At 48.3% G+C, this 16071-nt stretch overlaps 1 non-coding gene across 1 annotated transcript; it reads right to left on the bottom strand.

The window, feature by feature from the left end:
• Positions 1-15858: 15858 nt before the first annotated feature.
• TRNAG-CCC (transfer RNA glycine (anticodon CCC)) lies at positions 15859-15929 on the bottom strand. The gene has a single exon. It is a non-coding gene; the product is annotated as a tRNA-Gly (tRNA).
• Between the last annotated feature and the right edge of the window lie 142 nt (positions 15930-16071).

Raw genomic sequence — 16071 nt, 5'->3', positions numbered from 1 at the left:
AGATCCACGCTCTTCCTCCTCCTCCGGCAGAAGAAGAACTGGGGCACTGTGCCCAGGAGACCTTCTCTCGACGGGAAGATGGGAGGCAAATGGAGGAAGGGAGACGTATGAGCAGAGAAGGTGAGGGAGGGGTTGGGGGAGGGAGTATGCCCGTATATATACGCGATTGCCGGAGGAGACGTCGTTCGCCTGCCCTGTGTTCCATTTTGAGAGCGCAGTGCGTCTTCTTTGCCCTGCGTGTCAGTTGGCTATTTTTCGGTTTCGTTTCTTTTTGTTTTAAGGAATTCGTGCTCCCGCTCGACGCGGTGCAAACTATACCGACTACTGGAATGAAGAAAGAGAGAAAAGATCATCGCTGCGAAAGAATGTACGAAAGATGAGTGAGCAGGGAAAAAAAAGAAAAAAAAAGTAGTTCTAAACAAAATTAAGAACCACTCTTCGACGCTCGGGTGATCGCTAGGAACGAGGGCAAAGAGAACATATTACTTCTTTTTTAAAGAATCACAGAAAGGGCCGAGGGAAACTTCTCAGCGCAGAGGAAGCTGTGTGTTTTCTTCGTTCCGGCCGTTATATGGTGTATAAGCGATATTTTTAACCTAATGGGGCACTTTTCCTTTATCCCACTCCGAGTTCACGCCGATGACATTCTGGGTCGGTTCAAAATGCGCTTCATCTCTTCGTTGCTTAACTCTGGTATAGCGTGCTCTCCTGTTATATATGGAGAGGTTAACGCAGCCAAACGATGCGTTTCCGCACTATAGCGGTGCCTGCCTTGTTGTGTTTGTCGCAGTAGTTTCCAGGAGTTGGTTACGGTGGGTGTGGAAAAAAAAAAAGGAAAGTGTGAGAAAGTTGCACCAACCCCGAAAGTAATTTTTCCGTCGGCTACAAATGGTCGGCACACACTCACGGAGTGAAGACCTTTTAATCACTGCCGCTACTATACTGCTACACATACACATGCGTGCCCACGAAATGACACTCCAAAGCAACAACTAAGAGATTATCCAACTTTGTTGAACCATCGACCAGTCACGGTGAATGAATGAATGAATGAGCACAGGTTCACGCTTGTTGGAATTAAACAAACCTTTATTGAAAAGTCTAAGTGAAATTCTATACAAATAGACACACAATACATGCAAATAATGCAGATCCAATGCATATGCTGGAACCTAGGTGAAGGGAAACGTTAGTGAAGCGGTTAATTAAATGCCCTATAAATTAGATCGACGCGTAAAATTGGCTTTGTTTTAATAGAATGTTACGTGCATGCTCATACAATATTTTATGATCGTGCACTGCACCAACTTTCATGTCATGCTATGTCATGCCTACATACACACCTTCCAAGCTATGTCGAAATGCAAACGGCATGTCCGTGCTGATGCACAATGTGAGGCGTCGACGGAGAATTGTCACGCGGACGAAGACGAAGTATGACGTTTGCAGAGAGAGAAAAAAAAATTGTGAGCATATATAGAGGCGGGACAAGAATAGTACCCCTTACCTCAAAAGTTTTCGGAACACCGGATCCGAACAAAATGTAAGTTTCATCGCAGCGTATTCACAGGTCTTCCAAACGACAGTTAGCCGTTGGTACTTCTCCACACAATAATCACATTCCCGACGTACATTTCGCACTCTGTGGTGAAGTGGCAAGAAAATTTAACTTATTCTCCTTTTGCGTGCTCCGAAATATTCCGAGGGTGGCTATACATATATGTCATCATCATCATCATCAGCCTAGTTACGCCCACTGCAGGGCAAAGGCCTCTCCCATACTTCTCCAACTACCCCGGTCATGTACTAATTGTGGCCATGTTGTCCCTGCAAACGTCTTAATGTCATCCGCCCACCTAACTTTCTGCCGCCCCCTTCTACGCTTCCCTTCCCTTGGAATCCAGTCCGTAACCCTTAATGACCATCGGTTATCTTCCCTCCTCATTCCATGTCCGGCCCATGCCCATTTCTTTTTCTTGATTTCAACTAAGATGTCATTTACCCGCGTTTGTTCCCTCACCCAATCTGCTCTTTTCTTATCCCTTAACGTTACACCTATCATTCTTCTTTCCATAGCTCGCTGCGTCGTCCTCAATTTCAGCAGAACCCTTTTCGCAAGCCTCCAGGTTTCTGCCCCGTAGGTGAGTACTGGTAAGACACAGCTGTCATACACTTTCCTCTTGAGGGATAGTGGCAACCTGCTGTTCATGATTTGAGAATGCCTGCCAAACGTACCCCAGCCCATTCTTATTCTTCTGGTTATTTCAGTCTCATGATCCGGATCCATGGTCACTACCTGCCCTAAGTAGATGTATTCCGTTACCACTTCCAGTGCCTCGCTACCTATCGTAAACTGCTGTTATCTCCCGAGACTGTTAAACATTACTTTAGTTTTCTGTAGATTAATTTTCAGACCCAGCCTTCTGCTTTGCCTCTCCAGGTCAGTAAGCATGCATTGCAATTGGTCTCCTGAGTTACTAAGCAAGGCAATATCATCAGCGAATCGCAAGTTGCTAAGGTATTCTCCATCAACTTTTATCCCCAATTCTTCCCACTCCAGGTCTCTGAATACCTCCTGTAAACATGCTGTGAATAGCATTGGAGATATCGTATCTCCCTGTCTGACGCCTTTCTTTATTGAGATTTTGTTGCTTTTTTGTGGAGGATTACGGTGGCTGTGGAACCGCTATAGATAGCTTCCAGTATCTTTACATATGGCTCATCTACACCCTGATTTAGTAGTGCCTTCATGACTGCTGAGGTTTCGATTGAATCAAATGCTTTTTCGTAATCAATGAAGGCTATATATAAGGGTTGGTTATATTCCGCACATTTCTCTATCACCTGATTGATAGTGTGAATATGGTCTATTGTTGAGTAGCCCTTACGGAATCCTGCCTGGTCCTTTGGTTGACAGAAATCTAAGGTATTCCTGATTCGATTTGCGATTACCTTAGTAAATACTTTGTAGGCAACGGACAGTAAGCTGATCGGTCTATAATTTTTCAAGTCTTTGGCGTCCCCTTTCTTGTGGATTAGGATTATGTTAGCGTTCTTCCAAGATTCTGGTACGTTCGAGGTCATGAGGCATTGTGTATATACGGCGGCCAATCTTTCTAGGACAGTGTTCCCACCATCCTTCAACAGATCTGCTGTTACCTGATCCTCCCCAGCTGCCTTCCCCCTTTGCATAGCTCCCAAGGCGTTCTTTACCTCTTCCGGTGTTACTTGTGGGATTTCAAGTTCCTCTATAGCCTATTCTCTCTCACCTTATCGTCGTGGGTGTTACTGGTACTGTATAAATCTCTATAAAACTCTTCAGCCACTTGAACTATCTCATCCATATTAGTAACGATATTGGCGGCTTTGTCTATTAACGCACACATCTGATTCTTGCCTATTCCTAGTTTCTTCTTCACTGCTTTTAGGCTTCCTCCGTTCCTGAGAGCCTGTTCAATTCTATCCATATTATAGTTCCTTATGTCCGCTGTCTTACGCTTGTTGATTAACTTAGAAAGTTCTGCCAGTTCTATTCTAGCTGTAGGGTTAGAGGCTTTCATACATTGGCGTTTCTTGATCAGATCTTTCGTCTCCTGCGATAGCTTACTGGTTTCCTGTATAACGGCGTTACCACCGACTTCTATTGCGCACTCCTTAATGATGCCCATAAGATTGGCGTTCATTGCTTCAACACTATGGTCCTCTTCCTGGGTTAAAGCCGAATACCTGTTCTGTAGCTTGATCCGGAATTCCGCTAGTTTCCCTCTTACCGCTAACTCATTGATTGGCTTCTTATGTACCAGTTTCTTATGTACCTCAAGTCAAGGCTAATTCGAGTTCTTACCATCCTATGGTCACTGCAGCGCACCTTGCCGAGCACGTCTACATCTTGTATGATGCCAGGGTTCGCGCAGAGTATGAAGTCGATTTCATTTCTAGTCTCACCATTCGGGCTCCTCCACGTCCACTTTCGGCCAACCCGCTTGCGGAAAAAGGTATTCATTATCCGCATATTATTCTGTTCTGCAAACTCTACTAATAACTCTCCTCTGCTATTCCTAGAGCCTATGCCATATTCCCCCACTGACTTGTCTCCGGCCTGCTTCTTGCCTACCCTGGCATTGAAATCGCCTATCAGTATACTGTATTTTGTTTTGACTTTACCCATCGCCGATTCCACGTCTTCATAGAAGCTTTCGACTTCCTGGTCATCATGACTGGATGTAGGGGCGTAGACCTGTACAACCTTCATTTTGTACCTCTTATTAAGTTTCAGAACGAGACATGCCACCCTCTCGTTAATGCTATAGAATTCCTGTATGTTACCAGCTATATTCTTATTAATCAGGAATCCGACTCCTAGTTCTCGTCTCTCTGTTAAGCCCCGGTTGCACAGGACGTGCCCGTTTTTTAGCACTGTATATGCTTCTTTTGGCCTCCTAACTTCACTGAGCCTTATTATATCCCATTTACTGCCCTCTAATTCCTCCAATAGCACTGCTAGACTCACCTCACTAGATAACGTTCTAGCGTTAAACGTTGCCAGGTTCATATTCCAATGGCGGCCTGTAAGCACATTTAAATGCTTTTATATCCCTTTTGTGTCCCTGTGGCATATACTCAGTGGTTCGAGGTTGAGGGATGCCAAGTATACGAAAAAAGAAAAGGGCCATTGAAAGTATAGCGCAATTCCGTTAAAGTATGTGGGCTATAGGCCAACATTACACTTATATGTTTTCTGTATAGTATAGCTAAGTGTTTCAAAAATGCAGAACAAAGAAATATACTGCGCTTTCTTGCACAAAACTCTTTACTATACTAAGCCGAAGCCTCCGATGGCACATATGCGTTTTTTTTTTTCTTAGAATGGAGTAGCCCAAGTAAGAAAATGAGTTAAGTCATTCAACGTCATGCGCTATTTCATTAAGCGGACTGTGTGCTACCTATATGAGGCTGCATTTTATACGGAGACTACATGTGTGGACGTCTAGTTTTATTACGCGAAACATAGGTGCGCTGTCTCGCACTGTACACTTTGCCGGTCAACACGCAGTTGTTATAAAGGCCAGTGCCAATATTTATTATCCACAAGCCTACGCTGCGAGTTGTACGCACCGACGGATGCGAAACCGTGGTGGGCTATAGGAAAAGAAAGATTCGCTTTAATTAATAATGTTAGCCTATGGCAGACAGCATGTGCCAGTGTTACGAAGAATTTTATCCTTAAATATCACCGCAAGATCATGGTTTGCAATTAAATCATCATGCCCGAGCCCACTGTTACTATATATATGTTCTCGATAAGAAATATACATGCTTCATGCACCCGCGGCACCACTTATAAATCTACAACCCCTCTTTCGGATGCATGTCATTTCTCTGAAGAGTCTATCAATGGCCTATATACTTTGCATCGACTTCGGCAGCCGATTAATGTGCTAAAGGATTCCCATCGGCAGCATTCGACTGGGTAAACTGCAAGATTTTTTTGCGGGCTAGACTAATGTCTATATATGTTCTCTGGTCCCCTAAAAGTCCTTTTCACTCCGTGAAGCCATTTCAAGGCGCGAACAAAACAAACAGAAGGAAGAGAAGTAACTGACACCATCGAGCACACCTGGTTTCCGGTCTTCTGTTATTTGCGTTTGTTTTATTTGCGTTTTCAAATGGCTTCACCGAATGTTAGTCAACTTACCCAAGAACAAGTTATATTAAGTCAACCTTTCCATTCGTAGTCGCTGCCATGCTTCAACTCATTAGGATTAGTATCGTTACTATAGAACAGCGGTGCAGAATATGTTCGCGTAGACATACATTGTTTGTCAAGACGCAGAAAGTAGGTAGAATTGGCAGCAGCGGTTACCGCCGGTTCTTGCTTATTTGTGTAGGTCACATTGTGTTATACGTGTTCATACAGTTCGTAGTTAAGCAGAGACGCTCGTGCACACGTTTAAATGTGAGTACGCGGTGAAAATTATTCCGTAAGCCACGCACCGCATTCCTCATATACCAATGCACAGCATAGGTCCAGCGTGAAGCCCAGTAAGTGTCATTGTATTTAGGCAGCAGTAGAATGAAGTCGGCGCCATACAAGCTATAGAAGCTTTAAAATAGTCCCTGTGGATAATATCAACAGTTCTTCGAATACCCGAGAAAGAGACAAAATATCCTAGACCTACTGGCAAGCCGCCTCTCGCGCCCCCCTGCCCCCCCCCCCCCCCTTCCAGAAAAAAGAAAAAAAAGTTGGGTTGCGATTCTACCTCTAATTGATCAAGGACAATGCCTTCCTGAGCGATTTGTGGGTGACAATGGGGCGAAGTCACCTCGATCGACACTCTGGCGCGTCACCCGTCGCCTGAGGGGAGTAGGAGGAGAGTCGGACTGTTCATTACTATTTTTTTTTTTTACGGCACTATCTTCGGAATAAGCCTACATTTTTGGAGTACACATTCTCACGAGAACAGCTCACATTATTACATTGAAGTACCTTCGGGATCGGTCCATATTTTTCGAGTGCTCTTTACCTTCGGGATCGGACCATATTTCTAGACTGCGCTATCTTCGGGATTGGCGCACGAAAAAGAGTAAAGACCCAGGTATCCGATACGGAAAAGTGTGACTATATCTCCAGTTTTTTTTCTTGCTCTCTCTCTCTATCTCCGAAATTTTACGAACCTGGGTGGTATTCCGGTATTCTGGGCACTGTCAAATTCTGCCAAGTTGTTGAATTCGCCATCTTGGGGTTTTGAGCCAATAGCAGCTTCGTGAGAGAAATAAAACTGACAATTAAGATAGCAAAATCGACAATAAGGAAGAATATGACCAATTTCACAGCGTCCAGAGTAGTAGTATCCCGACTGGAATAGTAAAAAATTTTACAGAACAGCAGGGAGCCTATACATATGCGCACGCGTATACGCCCTCAGGCGTTTATAGCCGTGTGTGCATACATTGTATACGGACTTCAAGGCTCCCCACGGAATTGGGAGAAAGAGAGAGAGAGAGAAACTTTATTTGCCACTGCAGGGTTGGAAGTTAGGGCAGGTAGGCGGCTCCCAGGTGGGGGCGACGTCTTGGGCCCACGAGACGAGTGCACGCCAGTTGTGTTTTCTTGTCTGCTCTTGTCAGCAGCTGGTTCCAACGCTCCTCGCAGGGAGCTGCATGGCAGTAATGATTGTGGGGGAGGGTTACCCTCGCATCCCCAGAGAATGTGTGCCCGAGTGGCGAACACTCCGTGGTCGCACTTTGTATAGACGGGGTCGCAATCCCCGCCAGTGATTAAATAAAGCCTAGAATGACTGAGAACGGAATCGATCTGCAGTCTGCGAAGCATGGTTGCTTGCGCTCGGTCAAGGTCGGGGTGGGGAACCGGGAACACGCGTCTCGTCTCCTTGTAGAAGTTAGTAATTTCAGCGTAGGATTTGGGGGCCTCTACGAGAGCATCCGGGTTCGAGGGGCCGGCCGCACGGTTAGTTATTAGGCCTCAGGCTAAACGGTCGACCCTTTCCTTCCCAGAGTTCCCCGCGTGAGCGCGTATGCGGGGATCGCGCTAGCCATCGCGGATCCCCGCATACGGAATTGGGCGCTGCTGTCGCTGATGATGATTTATTGGCATCCCCGTTGATACGGGCGCGGTGACAAATAGTCACCTAGCCAGCACGGTATATGGCCTTGCGCCACCGTACGGCGCATGGTCATACGGTGGCGCCATCCACCAGGAGCGCGCCACCGAAGGGGGTATGAGCTAGGGATAACACGGCGCTCTCATCATAGTTAGGCTGCCGGTACTCAAACGAAGCGTGTGCGTGCTCCCTCCCTGGACATTTCTGCAAGTTCCACCAATACAAGTGAAGTTTCCAACTGCCAAACGGTGTGGTCCTGGACAAGCTGCTGTTACGTTTCGCCTACGACGCGCGGTATAGCCGGCGCGGATGCAACGGACGCCGGGGCTTCTTTCAAAGCGGCGGACATTTTGGCCCGTTCGGAGCTGCCGCAAAGCCTCCCCGCCAAGCGCGTCCAGGCGTGTTTCAGTGCCACGTGTCTTCGTGTGTGCGTGTGTGTGTGTGTGCCCACGCTTGTCAAAGCGCGGCAGCCGGGGAGAGGAGCTCCCCAAGTGAGAAGCGAGGAGGTCTGTCCGTCGCCGGGTTGGCGATGCGTCACTACACTCGTCTCAACATGTCTCTCAGCTCGTCCGTGCTCCGCCGTCACGTGGTCTCATCCCGTGACCTTCCTTCTTGCCCGCGACGCCGAGAGTAAAAGAGCAGCTGCCCCCGGACGCCAGGAGAGAGGCTCCGATTTCTTCTGTCGAGTTACGTGCTCTCCCGTCTCTCACTTCGGTCGACCTGACCGCCCGCTCTTTTGCGATGTTAGAATAAACCAGTTGTTCTGTTACCAGTCGACTCATGCTTTGCCGGGACCTTCGGATGCTTCCAGTGCCCCAGGCCGCCAGGCCAACGCTACCCTTGGGGCTTGCGACCCATTTGTAACAACGGGCGTCAGCACTGAGATTCCAACAGCTGGTTGCCAGCGGTGAGATCGCGACAACGGAGGCCAGCAGCGAAGAGATGCGGTTGACTGTATGCTGAGCAGCACAACGACCATCCGGGAGCAGTGCAACGAGCCCTGTGTGATGACTGGTTGCCTGCAGCGGAACGACTGCGCTGAATTCTTGGCTGCGAGGTTTGGTGAGTGCGGGACTTTCTTCTTCTGAGTTTTGCCAGGCTTTTGTTAGTGTCAGAAACAGAGCTGGTAATTGTGGTTGTCGTTGCTGCCGGGTTAGTTTGCGGCAAGAGAATAGTAGGCAGTAGAGAAAGCAGCATTCAGAGCAGCCATGGATTTGAAGTCGTTGCGCAAACCGAAATTGCTGGAGCTTGCAAGAGAGTTGGGTCTGGATGTCTCAGACAAACTCAGAAAACCAGAACTGCTAAGGGCTATTCTTGAGTTAGAAACTGAGGATGACGAGCTGTCGGAATGCCTTGAGACCATTGAGGAGAGGGAGACGGCAAAAAGACAGGAGCGCGAACTTAAAGAACAGAAAGAGAGACAGGAGCGCGAACTTAAAGAACAGAAAGAGAGACAGGAGCGTGAACTTAAAGAACAGAAAGAGAAAGATGAGCGGGAACGAAAAGAACAGAAAGAAAAAGAAGAGCGCGAACACGCTTTGGAAATGAAGCGTCTCGAGGTAGAGATGGAACGCGCTCGTAATGGAAGTCAGGCACACGGTGCAGGAGAACGAGTATTGTTCAAAATGACTGACCTGATGCGGCCGTTTAAGCTTGGAGAGGACATTGGTTTGTTCCTGGTTAACTTTGAGCGAACGTGCGAGAAGCAGGGGTTCTCTCGGGAAACGTGGCCACAGCGCTTGCTCACTTTGCTACCCGGCGAGGCGGCCGACGTAGTCGCTCGCTTGGAGAGAGAGGAGGCAGAGGATTTCGACAAAGTGAAATCGAGTCTGCTAAAAAAGTACCGGCTGTCAGCGGAGGCGTTCCGTCGGAAGTTTCGGGAAAATGAGAAAGGCAAAAGTGAGTCATATACAGAGTTTGCGTACAGGCTTATGTCAAACATGCAGGAGTGGCTCAAAGAAGAGAAAGCGTTTGGTGACCACGAGAAAGTTCTGCAGTGTTTCGGGCTAGAACAGTCTTATAGTCGGTTACCTGAGAACGTGCGGTACTGGGTCTTGGATAGGCCAGACGTTAGTACGGTGGCTAGAGCCGCTGAGCTAGCCGAGGAGTTTGTGACGCGTCGGGCTCGCGGAGCTAAGGACGGTCAAAAGGGTGAATTTGGCCCCAAGTTTGAGAGGCCGAAGTTCACGCCCATGAGAGCAAAGGGGGACACACGTAGTGCGGATGCGAGTGAAAGCAGTCCGACCGAACGTAAGGAAACGGCGGCAACCGAAGCCGAACGCAGAAAGAGGTTCGAGACGAGGCAAGCGCGCGTTTGTTATACGTGCCAGAAGCCGGGTCACTTTTCGGCGCAGTGTCCAGAAACAAAAACAAAAGTCGTGTTTTTGTCATTATGCAGCACTGACGAGAACATGAAGCTTCTCGAGCCTTACATGCGAGACCTCCTCGTGAACGGGAAAGAGTGCCGAGTGCTTCGCGATTCCGCAGCTACAATGGATGTAGTTCACCCCTCATACGTAGAACCCGATATGTTCACGGGCGAGTGCGCATGGATCAAGCAAGCCGTGGAAGCTCATAGTGTGTGTCTGCCCGTAGCAAAAGCGCTTATTGAAGGACCTTTCGGAGCACTTGAGACGGAGGCCGCAGTGTCATCTATGCTGCCCCCCCAGTACCCGTACCTATTTTCGAACAGGTCCGATCACCTCCTGCGCGAGAAGGGGCTTTTGTTTGGTGAGGCTAGCGTTCAGGCCTTAACCAGATCGAAGGTTCGGGAGCTCGCTGCAAAGGCGGTAGTTGCGGGACCGACGTTGTCGAACAATGAGAAAGGGTCAGAGGTGCAGCAAGCTGATATTCAGAGCACGCCCGAACTGAATAAAATTGAGCCTGTAGCGTTAAAGGCACCAGATACTGGAGAGGAAATTCCCGATGCGGGAAAGTTAGAAGAGCTATCTGCAGATTTGCTCATCGCGCCTACGTCAGACGGACTTAATAGGTTGCTAAAAGTCAGCCGGGCGGCTTTGATAGCCGAGCAAAAGAAGGATGGCAGCCTAGAAAACATACGCTGCATTGTCAAGGAAGGTATCGCCAAGAAAAATGCTCGCTTTGTGGTAAGAGGTGGGGTCCTGTACCGAAAGTATCTAGACCGCAGAGGAGTGGAGTTCGATCAGCTGATCGTGCCTCAGTGCTACCGTCAGGATCTGTTGCGCTTGTCGCATGGGGGTTCGTGGTCCGGACACCTAGGAGTTAAGAAAACTAAGGACCGTCTCTTGCAAGAGTACTATTGGCCAGGGTGTTTTCGGGACGCAGACCACTTTGTGAAGACATGCGACACCTGTCAGCGGGTGGGCAAACCAGGGGACAAATCGAGGGCGCCGTTGAAGTTGGTACCTATCATTACGGAGCCTTTCAGACGGCTCGTTATTGATACAGTGGGACCTCTGCCGGTAACAGCCACGGGGTACAGACACATTTTGACTGTGATCTGCCCAGCGACAAAGTTCCCTGAAGCAGTGCCGCTTAAAGAACTCAGCTCAGTTGAGATAGTCAATGCACTACTGTCCATATTTGCGCGAGTTGGTTTTCCTGCGGAGATCCAGTCAGATCAGGGCACAGTGTTTACTAGCGCTTTGACGACAGCCTTTCTCGAAAGGTGCGGGGTAAAGCTGTTACACAGCTCAGTGCACCACCCCCAGTCGAATTCCGTTAAGAAGCTCCACTCCGTCAAGAGGCGCGTGTTGAGAGCATTGTGGTTTGCACAACAAACTGACTGGGAGCTGTGTCTACCTGGGGTGATGTTTGCATTGAGGACCGCGCCGCATGCGGCTACGGGGTTTTCGCCAGCTGAGCTAGTGTACGGTCGCTCGCTGCGATCTCCGCTTCGCATGTTTCGAGACGGATCACTGCCCTCTCCAATGGCTGCAGACTATCTCTTCCACAAATGGCCGGCTCCTGCGCTGGAGCCTCGCTTTGCAACAATATTCCTTTGAGGTGCGTTACAAAAAGGGGAGTCTCAACGGTAACGCCGATGGCTTAAGTCGAAGCCCCTAACGTGGGAATCAGCCTCAAAATTGTTTGTTACTGATGTTTTTCTTCCTGAGGTAGGATTTTTAACATATTGCTTTTGTGTAGTGTTTCAAAGTGATGATGTGCTTTCTAGTGCAATTTTCCGATTTGTGGACGCGTTCTGAGTGCTGCTAAACTACTGTAAGGAACTAGGCAGTAGTATAAAAGGGGAAAGAGCCTGGCAGGGCTTAGTGAGGGTTGTGCCGTGCTTGCTGACTGAGCGGTTGACTTTCGGCGTAGTTCTAACGCTTGCCGGGAACGAGAACAAAAATGTCAACTCTCCCGAAGTCACATTGCAGTGTCCTGTGTGAACCTGAACGAGAGAACGAGGCCTTCTCTGCGCTGCGCTCAAGAAACGCCGAAGGACGACCGACTTCGGTTATGAGCATCATCAAGCGACATCCCTCCGGACAGCGGATGCAGTCCCCTGGCCATCGGGATCTCCTTCCCCCGGCGGGGCGGTCTGTTACGTTTCGCCTACGACGCGCGGTATAGCCGGCGCGGATGCAACGGACGCCGGGGCTTCTTTCAAAGCGGCGGACATTTTGGCCCGTTCGGAGCTGCCGCAAAGCCTCCCCGCCAAGCGCGTCCAGGCGTGTTTCAGTGCCACGTGTCTTCGTGTGTGCGTGTGTGTGTGTGTGCCCACGCTTGTCAAAGCGCGGCAGCCGGGGAGAGGAGCTCCCCAAGTGAGAAGCGAGGAGGTCTGTCCGTCGCCGGGTTGGCGATGCGTCACTACACTCGTCTCAACATGTCTCTCAGCTCGTCCGTGCTCCGCCGTCACGTGGTCTCATCCCGTGACCTTCCTTCTTGCCCGCGACGCCGAGAGTATAAGAGCAGCTGCCCCCGGACGCCAGGAGAGAGGCTCCGATTTCTTCTGTCGAGTTACGTGCTCTCCCGTCTCTCACTTCGTTCGACCTGACCACCCGCTCTTTTGCGATGTTAGAATAAACCAGTTGTTCTGTTACCAGTCGACTCATGCTTTGCCGGGACCTTCGGATGCTTCCAGTGCCCCAGGCCGCCAGGTCAACGCTACCCTTGGGGCTTGCGACCCATTTGCAACAACGGGCGTCAGCACTGAGATTCCAACACTGCGCAAGCACATGAAACACTTGACGCCCGCCGTATCACTGTATTCACTCTGTGCGGCCGCGCGCGATGGTGCCCGCCGAGGCAGTTGTTTTTTTCTTTTTTTTTGTGCCTGCGTGTCTGAAATAAATGTAATGAAATATGTTCGTGTTGTACGCTGTCTATAAAGCTGCAGCGAATTCCGTCTCGATGCAGTGATCGCACGAACTCTCAAGGAGCGGTTGCACGTGCACGGGCAAGGGTGTTATGTCGCGCGATATTTCCGTTTCTCTGCAGCATTTCGCATCGCGATGTCACTCTGTACTTCCATTCTCATTTAATTATCACTCAATATTTCCATTTCGGAGCGAGTGGTACCACCCGCGTGTCTCGTTTCTTTCCTTTCTTTAATGGAACGCACTTTTTTTTCGGGATATCGCCTGTGGAATATAAAGCGATTCGGTCTGTTCAGGTGCATTATATGAAGTGGAGTACATGCACGATAAATTGTAATCGGCATGTAGCAATAGAGACGATCCGCTAGTAAACATCTTAAAAAAAAAAATTATTCACTTGTTCGAATCTCAAAACTGGAACGGAGACTTAGTGAAGATGCAAAATGTGCTCCAATGCGCATTGGCTTTGCAGTCATTATTATTCCAAGCTGTCGGAGGTACATTCTTGTGTTAAACTGTTAACTGAATTGCCAATATATTTCGTGCCACATTTTTAAAACGCTGATGTCGAAATTGGGGCTGGACTGAACAGACTCAACTGCTCAATTTAACGATTTCAACATGGAACATAAAGTGAACAGGTATAATGGTAATAAGGTGAATACTGTATTTATTTGAATATAGGTCCACCTTTTTCCTTTCTGTTTCTTTCCTTTTTCAGAATGTTACACAAAATGAGCTATCGACGTATATTCGTGACCAAAGAATGTCGACCTATATAAATGAACAAAGCTAGCGGTAGCACAGAGCTAATGTAGTTTCTTCGTCGTGCCCGCCGTAAAGCCAGTCTGCAGATCACCCAGACTGGCTTTAGCAAGCGCTGCATATCGAACGCACCGAGGACGACGTCGTTTGAGATGCCGAGTACGCCGGCGAAGCATCCGATGAGGACGACTTCTCTGGCAGTTCCGACGAGTGTCGTAGCTGCTTGGGGAATCGACTAGTGAGATATACTTACGGCAAATAAAGGTGTGTCATGTATGTTTCTAACTTTCTTTCTAAAAAAATAATAAGGGCCGATCTGAATTCAAGTTCTATATATTTTTATTTCTCCGCGAATTCAACAAATAGGGGTAGACCTAGCTAGATTCGTATTCGGCCTACCTTCGAGTAAATACTTTATTTTCAGTTACAGCTTCCGCAATCGACATTGCGACTGGCCGTGCAAGTAATTTCCACCTCTTCAGATAACTCATCTGAACAGGTGGAATATTGCGCTTCAAGGCATTAAAAAAATATTCGCCAACTAAAAAACTGCATAATAAAACATGCTACATTACAAACGCGCCTACGTTTATGCCCGAAGAGCGGAAAGAAAAAGCAATACAATAAAGAGCGGACAGGGCGAGGCAGTGTTCTACCCGCTCTTGTACCGCTTTCGGCGTAGTGTTCCTTTCTTTTTTCTCCCCACCTTTATTTTTTTTTCGTCACGAACGCAGTACACGTAACGCACGAATTTGCCCCGTGCTGCGGGCTTTAGGTCACAGCATGCGATCATTTGACAGGACAAAAGCAAACATGTTTGTGCGAACGCATCTGGAGCTGTTCTAAAACACTCTCGCTGTGCAGCTATACAGACAACGCGATAGCCCTTCGCAACGATTCAAACTTTTCTTTCTGAAAAAAAAAATTTTTTTTTGATGTTTCATTATGTATCATTGGTGAGCTGTGAACTACAGTGCGGCTAAGGCCGTTGCTAAAACCAGCAGGTTCTCAGCCTACTCTCCTACTTCCGAAGCGGCCGACGCGGCAGCTGTGCGCCTGTGATCTCTTTCACGCTTCGTAACAGAACACCTGTGCCCTGCTCATGCCCCGCACTATGATGTAGGGTGGCTCGATGCGCGCGCCGTCCGCTTCTGTCAGGTAGCGTGCCTGAACTCTGCTTCTCCCACGCTCGCGGGGGCGAGGAGGAGAGCCTTCAGACACCCTACACTGTCAGGTTTACTGTTAGGTAGGGTACCACCTAAGAATAAAGAGCGTACCACGATGTCCACCTCACGCACCGCCTCACTGGCCTCGCAGCGAAGTGCGCATTGAGGCAACCTACAACAGACCCTACTGTCACGCCGACCGTAGCGCCAGCATTTCCAGTGGTGACGCCCGGCCCCAATCAGCAATGTTGGATTTCGAAACTACAGGAAGCGGTCAGTGCGTCGAAAAGATATACGAGCATCGCTGTTGGAAAATATGAAGCTGAAGCGGAGGCAGAGCTCGTCGCAAAAGGTATGCATACTGCTGATGAGTGCGCCGATGCATATAACGGCTATAGCGTAACTGCATGCGGAAGTTTCATCAATATACGGTCACGTCTAGGTGCTATCATATCGTCTAATTTGTTTTATGCAGTCATGGCGTTCGAAGCAAATTGTTGGGCGCCTTATGCTCTAAAGCATAATAAGGCGCGTTAATAAACGTACAATCGCAGATGGCATTAGTTGATTCTTAACAAGTTTTCCGCAACCGAACGCTTCATTCTTGTTGGTGTCTTGTGTTAACCAAGGCAAATATGTCTATCCTGCTCTGTTTAAAATGCGAGAAAAAGAGAAAAGGCATCTAAAAGTGTGCACCGCTGCGTGTATTTGCTGATTTACTCTCAATGTCGGGCGTTGATGCTCTGCGTTAGTAAAATCAGAGTAATATTTCGCAGCCCCTCAACAAGTATAATTAAAATCATAGCTACGCCAGTTTTTGTTTGGGGGCTGCGAAGGCCGTGAAAGCCCGTATATAAGATCGAATGAGTGACAGGCGAACATTCTTTCTTCAAATGTCTCGCAAATGTCTCTGCCGCGTCAGTCAGGACAATGTAATTTATGAATTCGATGAAATGTGGGTATGATAAGATTACCGTTATAAAGAAAAAAAAAAAAAAAGCGTGCGCCGCCCGGGAATCGAACCCGGGTCGCAAGAATGGGAATCTTGCATGATACCACTACACCAGCGGCGCCTTGTCGAATGTTATGCCTAAGTAGGTATATATTGTATATCTTGACATGGCTAATGCTTGCTTGCCGATAGTTTGTTGAGAGGATGCAGCGAAAAACAACACCGAAAAGAAGAGAAACAAACGAGCTGTCTTGTGCTAAATC

The sequence above is a fragment of the Dermacentor andersoni genome, chromosome 2 (genome assembly GCF_023375885.2).
Source record: "Dermacentor andersoni chromosome 2, qqDerAnde1_hic_scaffold, whole genome shotgun sequence".
Classification (NCBI taxonomy): domain Eukaryota; kingdom Metazoa; phylum Arthropoda; class Arachnida; order Ixodida; family Ixodidae; genus Dermacentor; species Dermacentor andersoni.
This window is presented reverse-complemented; position numbering and strand designations above follow the sequence as displayed.